The sequence below is a fragment of the Coenobita brevimanus genome, chromosome 4, assembly GCF_032717465.1.
Source record: "Coenobita brevimanus isolate Jiangsu-jjx chromosome 4, ASM3271746v2, whole genome shotgun sequence".
NCBI lineage: Eukaryota > Metazoa > Arthropoda > Malacostraca > Decapoda > Coenobitidae > Coenobita > Coenobita brevimanus.
In genome coordinates this window covers 13,679,185-13,686,867 of record NC_136957.1, presented here as the reverse complement: position 1 = coordinate 13,686,867, position 7,683 = coordinate 13,679,185, and positions in this window count along the sequence as shown.

Here is a 7,683-nt window from a genome sequence, read left to right as displayed (position 1 = left end):
GTCGATTGCACTCTGGCAACCCTTTAGCCCTTAACTTGGCTCACGGTCACAGTTTCAGGCCATTTAATCAGGAAGGTTAAATTAAATCGTCCGGGGTTATCTAGAACGAAAGAGAAAGTACGTATTAAGCCTGATGGGATTAGTGTGTACTTTTAAACCATTTTGCCGTTTTTTTTTTTTTATTATTATTGCTATGAGGTGGATCAAGAGAGAGAGGAGCATGCAGGGTGAAAGACTGAAAGTTGAGAAACTGAGGATCAAAGAAGTGGCAGATGAGTACAGGACCAAAGTAGAGGACGAGTTAGAATCAGTGGACTGGCATGAATGGGATCTGGACACCCTGCAGAGTGCATATAGGGATTGCTTAGTTAGGATTGCTAAAGAGGTATGTGGTGTGGCAAGAATATCAACAAAAAGGATGGGTACGGCATGGTGGGATGAGGAGGTTAAGAGAGTGGTGGAGGAAAAGAGGAAGATGTGGCTAAAGTGGTTACAGGATAGGCGTTCATCTGAAATAAGAACTGAGTATATCGGGAGCAAGAAGCACGTAAAGACACTAGTGAAGAGGAAAAAGAAGAAGGTAAATGATGATCTGTAAAGAAAATTGAATGTGAGCTACTCTGAAAATAGGAAGTTATTCTGGAAAGAAGTGCGGAAATGTAGAAGTGAAAGTGGAAAGAAATGTGACAGTGTGAAGGATGCAGGTGGTAGGTTACTAACCCATGGAGATGAAGTAAGGACCAGATGGAAAGAATATTTTGAAAGCCTGATGAATGGGAATAGAGAGAGCAGAGCGGCTGTAAGCATGATTGGTTTTGAGGGTGTGCAGAGAAGGAATGCAATGGTAGGAAACGTGACACTCGCACATGTGAAGAGCGCTGTGAAACGGCTGAAAAATGGGAAAGCAGCTCGGGTTGATGAGGTGTATGCAGAGATTCTTAAGTGTAGTGGACAGAATGGAATGAAGTGCTTGCTGGAGATATGTAAGAAGGCATGGATGAGTGAAACTGTGCCTGCAGAGTGGAAAAAGGCTGTGATTGTACCCCTGTACAAAAATAAAGGTGAACGAAGTGAGTACAAGAATTATCGTGGCATAAGTTTACTGAGTGTGGTAGGGAAGGTATATGGAAGAATTATTACAGAGAAAGTAAGAGAGATATCAGAAGTCCTTGTGAGTGATGAACAGGGTGGCTTTAGGAGTGGCAGAGGCTGTGTGGATCAAGTATTTGTAGTGAGACAGATGCAGAGAAGGCTTGTGAGAAGGACCATGAGGTGTTTATGGCATTCATGGATCTTGAAAAATCATACGACAAAGTAGACAGAGAGGGATTGTGGAAAGTTTTGCTTATGTATGGTGTAGATGGTAAGCTGTTAGGTGCTGTCTAGAGTTTTTATGATGGTATCGAAGCATGTGTAAGGGTTAATGGGCATCTAAGTGAATGGTTCACGATCGGTGTGGGCGTGCGACAAGGTTGTGTGATGTCCCCATGGCTGTTCAGTATATATATGGATGGGGTGATGAGAGAAGTAAAAACACGAGTAATGGAGAGAGGGATGGCGTTGGTAATGAATGGTGATAGATGGAATATCTCAAATTTGTTGTATGCTGATGATGCAGTATTGCTTGCAAGTACCGGACAAGAACTTGGTAGGCTAGTGCAGAGTTTTGCTAATGTCTGTGAGCGTCGTGCCTTGAGAGTAAATGTAGGAAAGAGTAAAGTGATGGTTATTGTGAGAGAAGGTGACTCCCAGTGTGATGTCACAGTGAATAGAGAGAGACTGGAATTGGTGAGAGTTCAAATACTTGGGTACAGTGACAGAAGAGAGAGGAAAATGTGCAAAAGAAGTTGAAAGTAGAGTGACACAAGGAAGAAAAGTAGCTGGTACAATGAAGGCCTTGATAAGAAACAAAGGCTTGAGTGTTGCAGCTGCACGAGGCTTACATGAGGGACTGTTAGTGCCAACTCTAACATATGGGTATGAGACTATGGTGTGGCATGAAAATGAAAAGTCAAGAGTAAGAGCATTGGAGATGGGACTGCTGAGGAATGTATGTGGAGTACAGAGCGTGGATAGGATACAAAACAATGTGATTCGTGAAAGGTGTGGAGTGAGGAAGTCGGTGGACACCAGAATCGAAGAAAGTGTCCTGAGATGGTATGGTCATTTGGAAAGAATGGATAACAATAGAGTGATGAAAAGGTATACCTGAGCGAATTTGAAGGAGGGAGGAGGGAGGTAGGTCAAGGAGATGGTGGAAGGATATGGTGGATGAGTGTTTGAGGAAGAGAGGTTTGGAAGTCGGTGAGGCTAGGGAACTGACAAGAGATCGAGCTGGCTGGATGAATGTTGTGAGGAGAAGTGCATGATCAGGGATTTTAGCACCCCTTGTGAGCATGGCAACGTCCGGATTGACTCAATCGGATACGTTTGTGTGAAGCTGCAGAATGTGGTGAATGTTTTTGGCGTACCCCTGTAGAGCCAGGATTCCGGGGGCTTGAATGATGAGTGAATGGATGTGTGGCCTATTTGGATTAGGCAAGTTTGTGCTGTCTGGACATAGCTTCTCCTCACCTTGCCCTTGGGTGGGAAAGGAGGTCCGGATGATGATGATGATGATGATATAATTATTTCTTACGAAAGGAGCTAGAAAGTCATTAAGTACACTGCCTTTTTAATATTACTTTTCGTTCCCTGCAGATAATACCTTCTTCTAAGGAGAGACGCTCACACCGACGGAGATAACTGTCAACAGAGACCATCATCGTAAAGAATACCTCACAGACCACAGCAACACTATTTTACTTTGTCTCATTTTCAAGCCTCTCCTAATCTGCATGTAACAGTCTACAGGGAGTAACGTAATCAAGACTCACTAGTGCACATAAACCAAGCCAGCAGGAGTAAACGGTACACATACAGTATAGTCTGTCGCCACTACTCTAGCAAAAATACCTACCCTAAGTACTGTGATATGCTACACTAATGTTATCAACGAACAGTGTTATAACTTGACTCAGCAGGAGTAAACAGTACACATATAGTCAGTCGCCACTACTCTAGCAAAAATACCTTCTCTCAGTACTGTGATACGCTACACTAATTTTATCAACGAACAGTGTTATAACTTGACTCTTGGTACTACATGAGGAGGACTTTTCAACATTTCCGGTGCCAGCTCAAATATGGAAAATGACGCCATCGTACAGAAAGGGTAATGAGGACCGTACTAACCTCATTGGTTTAAAGGAACTGCTATAAACAAAAGGAATCCCGTGAAAGTAGCGATGATGAAATGTAAATCGTGTCATAATACTAAAGACATTAATATGTACAGTACATATAGCCCCTTCAACACGATGAAATGTTAACACTATTCCTTCTTTCCCCTAACAGTTATATTTAGCATAGGAAAATAAACTGATCTACAAAGTGGTGGCTTTATGTATTACCCCCACTAATCCCACCACCAGCAGACATTCTTTCAAAGCTTACCTCCTTTGATGTGATCGGAAATCTTTCACCATTTTTTTTTTTTCTGTCTACAGACCTTTCTTGTGTTTATTTCGGAAAAAACGATTCAAATTCTTCTGGATAGATATAGCGTTGCTTCACCACTCAAGGCATCAACTAAGCTAAACAAAATCGTCCATTACCAGCAAAAAAAAAAAAAAAGAGAAAATTATGCCCTTGGCCTGAAAGAATAAATCGTCTGTGATTCAGAAATGCTAAGAATAAAGCAGGAAGGAGCACCAGGACAGTACAGCACAGGCGCCCACCAACTGGTATATAGGCTGATATTTGTCTTTGCAATATGACTTTACTGAAAGATTACTCGCGAAATCAAATTACTACATTCTTGCCTAACGCTTAACTCTTCCTCAGCTTTATTTTAAATCAGATCAAAACTGTCTCTGTTGACTTGTCCGGTGAATTAAACATTTGAGGTTTTCCTGTAACGACCTTTGATTATTCTCATATTCTAATGGCTTAAATCTTGCTTTAATGAGAAACTCTCCACAAAGTTAAGTCTACATCGGAAAAAATAAAATGCTTCATTTGACCTTGACAAATGACTTTGACCTCCGACTTATTATTATTAATGCAAATAACTTAACCTCCTGGGCGATCATCAGCTTATCCGCCAAATTTGATCCAAATAAGTCCAAAGCTGTTTTAGTTTTTCTGTTCGTACACTGACACACGAGTCAAAATCTAACGTTGCCCTGTGACCTCAGCCCTTTACTGATGGCTCACATTTTTTTTTTTTTTTTTTGTTACCCACAACACTTCCGCCATGCTAGGTTTAAATAAGGTAAAAACTGTTGAAGCTGACCTGCCCTTTTTTCTTTCCCTGTGACTTTGACCTTTAACCGCTAGTTCTCCAAATCGAATCATTTTTTTTTTTAATTGGCTTACCCTCAACCATTCCACAAAGCTTGGTCAAAATCCGATTAAAACTGCTTATGGTGGCCTTGCCTGGTGCCTCTAACCTTTGACCTATTGTTTTAAAAAACAACAGTCTTACTCACCGATTGATCCTCAACCTTTCCACCACGTTTGGTTAAAATAGGATAAAAGTTTTTGAGCTATTTTTCAACAAGCACTCACTCACGTCGAAATTTAACGTTGTCCTATGACCCAGACCTTTCATGGTTTTCAAAACTTAGTTATTTCACACACAATTTACCCTCAACCCTTCTCTCAGGTTTAGTCTGAAGTGGATAAAACCTGCTTAAGTTGATTTTCGTAAGTGAACATCTGTGACTCTCGATTCTTGTAGCAGGAGTTAAAGATGAATACAGGGAGTTGATCTTAATTTATTATCTTCAGAGAAAATCTAAGTTGAGCAGGGTATGTCTTACAGAGACTTAATATACTAAGTAAGTCTAGTTGGACCCCTCTTCTTGTTCACTCTCTCCACTACCTGTCGGTTCTTCTGCGCTCTGCTTCCTAAATTCTGGTGTAGCAGGGGTCGTGTCACGTGTGTTACACTGTTGTTGGAATGTTCTAGAAGCCTGTGTGTGAGTATGTGTGTATGTGTGTGTATGGTCACTAGGCGCTGTTGTGTGCCTGTAAAGCTTTCCTTGAGTTAGAGTGTGTAAGCATGTTTAGCATTGCTCGATTCTCGCAGACACAATACCTTCTCATCATCTGACTTGCTGCTTCTATCTGTCTGTCTATCTATCTATTTATCTATCTATCTATTATGATTTGTAATCATAATATGGAGCAATCCTCCGACAGCAATCATCATTGATATATGCTAATCTATTAGTACATAATATTGATTATAATATTGTATACATATAATATTCATAGTAAAATGCAAAGATCTAGTAATATTACATTTTAAACAAGTTGTATACATATTTGAATAAATGCACTAAAGGTAAACTATTTAACTGTAATACAGTATGTACATGGGTTATTGTAGTGAAATGCATACATGCAAGAGAAAAAAAAAAGTTTAAAATTAAGATTATTGTAAGAATTATTATTTCATTTAAAGATAATGCTACTGGTATGCCATACTTCTATATCATGGGTCATTCTTCTTTGTGTATATATATATATATATATATATATATATATATATATATATATATATAGATATATATATATATATATATATATATATATATATATATATATATATATATATATATAAAAATATGTACACTTCATTCAGGTGGGTTAACTTGGATGTTAACTCTACCCCCACTAAATACTGACTCCAAATTTGCAATTCTTGCATGATTCTGTGCATTGCGAACAGCACTACTGCAAATACAATGCAGACTATAAAGACAGTAGGTGCTGGGCTATACACATAATATGGGTAGAACATACTCACACTCAAATCTTCCCAGGGCTTCATTGTTTCATTGATCAGTTGCATAGTTTCAAACTTAGGTGAGGTCATCGTAATACTTGTGCTCATGTTTAAGTCCATATCAGGCAGTGGGTGGAAATGTTTGTGTGTATGATTGAGGATGGCGTAGTGATTGATGGTGGATAAAGTGGACATGGATGGTGTAAATACGGCACAGTAGTCTGGTGCTATGTATAATCCTGAGGCTGAAGTATGAGATGGTGGTATATCTGGACAGACTATGTAAACTGATATGTTATGAGTGAAATAAAAAAACTGTGAGTGTCCGATGCGTTGATGGTGTACAAGCTTATCTGGAGCAAAAGTGAAGTTGCAATGATTATGAATATTGTTATTTCTGATGATAGCTATTTCACAAGGAACTGTATCAGTAGGCTGAAACGTGAAAATGTACGCAGGACAAAGATGAACAGTGTGTATGTGTGTGTATGGTCACTAGGCGCTGTTGTGTGCCTGTAAAGCATTCCTTGAGTTAGAGTGTGTAAGCATGTTTAGCATTGCTCGATTCTCGCAGGCACAATACCCTCTCATCATCTGACTTGCTGCTTCTATCTGTCTGTCTATCTATCTATTTATCTATCTATCTATTATGATTTGTAATTATAATATGGAGTCCTAACACATCTACTCTCAGCCAGTGATCTCTACCTTAGATCTATTGTTCTCAAAAGCAGAAAATTTCTTCATGGGCTATCCCCAAATCCTTCAGTTAAGTTTACTTAGAGCTGTATAAAAACAAAAATCAGTCAGTTTTTTAACACACACACACACACACACACACACACACACACACACACACACACACTCAAATCTATCTATCTTTAAATCTATCTATCTACAGTATATATATATATATATATATATATATATATATATATATATATATATATATATATATATATATATATATATATATACATATATATATATATACATATATATATATATATATATATATATATATATATATATATATATATATATATATATATATATATCCAAACGCCTAAATCCAGTAAGGGGTGGCCACAAACAAATCGCCTCCGTGTCGCCATGTCCCCCACAATTTTACTACCCTGCTCCCAGCTCACCCTCCCTTCTTTCATATACCTCTCCACTCCATCCCTCCATCTCATCCTTGGCCTCCCCTTCCCTCCTCTCCCTTCTACCTCACTCAGATACACTCCCCTCGTCAGTCTCTCACTCTCCATCCTCTCCACATGGCCAAACCACCTCATTGTGTTTCTTCTAAAGCTTCATATCACATCCACATCCACACCACAACGCTTCTTCACTTCCTCATTTGTCAGTCCGTCTCTCCATGTGACTCCACATGTTCCACTCAAATAACTCATTTCCACTGCTTTCACTATTGACTTTTGTCCCTTCAACAAGGTCCATATGTTAGAGTTGGTATCGCAATACTGTCATGCAGAAACTTATTCACTTCCATACTCACTTCCCTGTTTCTTATCACTGCTTTTAAGGAAAAATCAACGTTTCTTCCTTGTTGTACGATTTCAAGCACTTCACCCTCTAAACTTCCATCCTTACTCATCACACTACCCAAGTACTTAAAAAGAACTCACATATTCCATTTCCTCATCATCCAACCTCATTGTACATTCACTGGCTTCATTTCTCTCGAAGACCATAACTTTACTCTACACTATAATCACCTTTAGATTCCGTTTCGTACACACTTACTCAAACTTATCCTCCAAGCCTTCCAGCTCTCCTTCATCTTCATTTAACACCACAGTATCATCTGCAAACAACAGTACAGG